The sequence below is a fragment of the Otolemur garnettii genome, unplaced genomic scaffold, assembly GCF_000181295.1.
Source record: "Otolemur garnettii isolate 467f Iridium unplaced genomic scaffold, OtoGar3 scaffold00067, whole genome shotgun sequence".
Classification (NCBI taxonomy): Eukaryota; Metazoa; Chordata; class Mammalia; order Primates; family Galagidae; genus Otolemur; species Otolemur garnettii.
In genome coordinates this window covers 8,751,495-8,754,468 of record NW_003852462.1, presented here as the reverse complement: position 1 = coordinate 8,754,468, position 2,974 = coordinate 8,751,495, and the positions used below count along the sequence as shown (strand labels likewise).

At 54.0% G+C, this 2,974-nt stretch overlaps 1 protein-coding gene across 1 annotated transcript in view; it reads right to left on the bottom strand.

Moving 5' to 3' along the window:
• The window catches only part of VPS13D (vacuolar protein sorting 13 homolog D), a 275,140-nt gene extending 273,114 nt beyond the window's left edge, over positions 1-2,026 (bottom strand). The window contains 1 exon segment of the mRNA XM_023515148.1: positions 1,945-2,026. The gene's annotated coding sequence lies outside the window, so the exon portion shown is untranslated.
• Between the last annotated feature and the right edge of the window lie 948 nt (positions 2,027-2,974).

The window sequence follows — 2,974 nt, the reverse complement described above, 5'->3', positions numbered from 1 at the left end:
CCAGTTACTTGGGAGGCTAAGGCAAGAGAATCGCTTAAGCCCAAGAGTTTGAGGTTGCTGTGAGCTGTGACACCACAGCACTCTACTGAGGGTGACAACTTGAGACTGTCTCAAAAAAAGTAAAAATAGGGTGGCACCTGTGGCTCAGTTTATGGGGCGCTGGCCCCATATACCGAGGATAGCATGTTCGAGCCTGGCCCTTGCCAAACTGCAGCTGGGCATTATGGCGGGCACCTGTAGTCCCAACTACTCGGGAGGATCACCTAAGCCCAGGAGTTGGAGGCTGCTGTGAGCTGTGACACCACAGCACTCTACCAAGGGTGATAAAGTGGAAGTCTATCTCTACAAAAAAGAAAAAAAGAAAGAAAAAGAAATAAATAAGAACTGCTTAACAGTCTGAGTAAAAGAAACATTTCTCTATTGTAACTTTAAACAAGTAAAATATGTGAAAACAAAATGTGAAACTCACTAGTCTAGTCTTACTATGTGAACTCCAAACACACTCAGGCATGGTGCCAAAGTCAGAGTACTCATTATTTTTGGAGTTATTGCCACTAATTTCAGTGGTAAATGCCAACCCTCTCTGAAGTGCCAACTGCAAATGCTCTCCAAGTAAAAGATAAACAACTGTCAGATTTGTAAACAACTTCAGGCTCTACCCTACTTTCCCTGAAGGTAAAAGAAAGCGAGGCACAGATTTTTTTTAAAAAATGAGTGATTAACACTGTAAAATGCCCTGGTCAGTAAATTAAGGCCCCAATGAGAAAGCAGCCATTAACTCTGCTAAGCATTGAGACTGGGCTTGAAGCCACTTTAAGGATTCCCTTAAGGAATCTAGTAGCAGGAAGGGCCGCCAGACTGGCCAGAATCCCAAAGTGTTTACATTCTAGTCCATTAGGGCTTCTGACAGCTGCCTCTAACCCTCACCTGACCTCCCCAACCCGGTAGGGCAAGTGACACCGGAGATCGGAGATCGTGCTCAGCCCACCAGCGGGCAGACAGCCGGGTATGACCTTGAGCCAGGCCCCTCCCACGAGGAGCGGCCAGAACCTGGAATTGGAAGGACTGGCTACTGGACCAGGCGTCCCTTCTGGAGGTGGATGAGGCCAAGCGCAGCCAAAACCAGAGAGCTCTGAGACAGGAGAACCAAGACAGGGAGCTGGGGGCGGATGTCAACTCAGCGGCTCCACGGGAAAGGGATTGCCCAGAAGGCGATGACCCCACAGCCCTCCTGACGCTCCCTGTGCTCCCAGAACCCTAAGCCCCTCTGCAAGCAACACAGACCCTGCTTAATTCCCTGAAGAGAATGCACCGAGGGTCCCATACCTGAGAGGAAGATCTCGGCCAGCCAGGGTGAGACCCTAGAGAGCAAGTGGTAAAGACAGGTTTTAGGCCTAATGTCTCCACCCCAGAGCGTAACCTCGGGTGGCCGGTTAAATGGGTACTTCAGACACTCTGGAAAATTGACCCCCATTCTTAGGCGTAAAGTAGGGGGCTCTCAGAGTAGGGTCCCACATTGAAACCAAAGTTCAGGCGGACAAACGCAGACCGACACTCCTTAATCTCAGGGCGCCAGGCTGCTGGGACCCCTGAACCGGACCCGGGGTCTGGCGGGGGCTCTGACTCCCCGGGACAAGGAGGCCGGGGTCTCCGTGGCTCAGTCAGCACCGACCCTGTTCCTGGGGTGCCCGCGAGGTCTCACACCCAGGGGTCCCCGGGAGAGCGACAAGCTCGGAGCCTTAGAGAGTACGGACGCCCGAGAGTTTCCCCAGAGGAGTTCAAATGGTGGGCCGGACGCTGGCGTCCCGGGCCCCCAGCGCCGCGCTAAGGGTGGGCCGGGGCCCCCAGGTCGGAGGCGGAGCCCAAGAGGTGACCGCGGGTCTGCGCCAGCCCCGTGGTCCTCGGCCCTGCCCTTCGTCCAGCGGGGCGCCGCCTGGCACCTACCTGTCGGTGCCCGGAGTCGCCTGCCTCAGCCCGGCACTGCGCGGCGCTTCCTCTCCGCCGCTCCTCAATGGCGCAGACCAGCGGCGCTCAGGACCGCCCCGACCCGACTAATCGAGCGGGCGACACGCCAGCGCCTGGCCAGTCGAGCGCCGAGTCATCGAGGAGGCGCCCCCTGCCGCCGACCGCCGCTACTGCAGGGCTGCGGGCTTCACTAGGGTTCGCGGATGCTGTGGCCTATTTTACAGGCTGGAAAACTGAGTCCCAAGGGAGGCAACGCCACAAACGACTCTGGCTCGGAGTGCATGGAAAGTTAGTATTCTTCCTCCTACGACGCCCTGATTTCCATCTACAGAATGATGCAACTGACCTTCCATCTCGGTTGCTCATAATTCATTCTCCGCTTAACAGCCACATGGATTGATAGACTGACTTTCCCTGCTTTTTCTTCACCATCCTTCAAGAAAACCCACCTCACAGCAGGTGGTTGTGGCTGGTGCCTGTAGTCCCAGCTACGTGGGAGGCTGAGGCAAGACCCAAGAGTTTCAGGTTCCTGTGAGATGTAACACCAGGGCACTCTACTGAGGGTGACATAGTAAGACTCTGCCTTAAAACACACACACACACACACACACACCTCTTTACAGAACCAACACTATGGTCCTACTGGATTTGGTCCCTTCATATCTCCCCCACTCTCTTCCTGGCCCAGTCTGGCCACTCTCTTTCCTGCCCTAGCATCCTTCACTTATCACCTCAAGACCTTTGTATTTGCCATTCCTTCTACTTAGGATGCTTTTCCCCAGACCACTGCCGTCCAACAGAAATGCAATGGAAGTCACACACCAGAGCCACATAGGTAATTTTACATTTACTAATTGGTACTTTTTTGTTGTTGTTGCAGTTTGGCCAAAGCCAGGTTTGTTCTGTTTGTTTGTTTGTTTGTTTTTTGAGACAGAGCCTCAAGCTGTCACCCTGGGTAGAGTGCCATGGCATCACAGCTCACAGCAACCTCCAACTCCTGGGCTCAAGC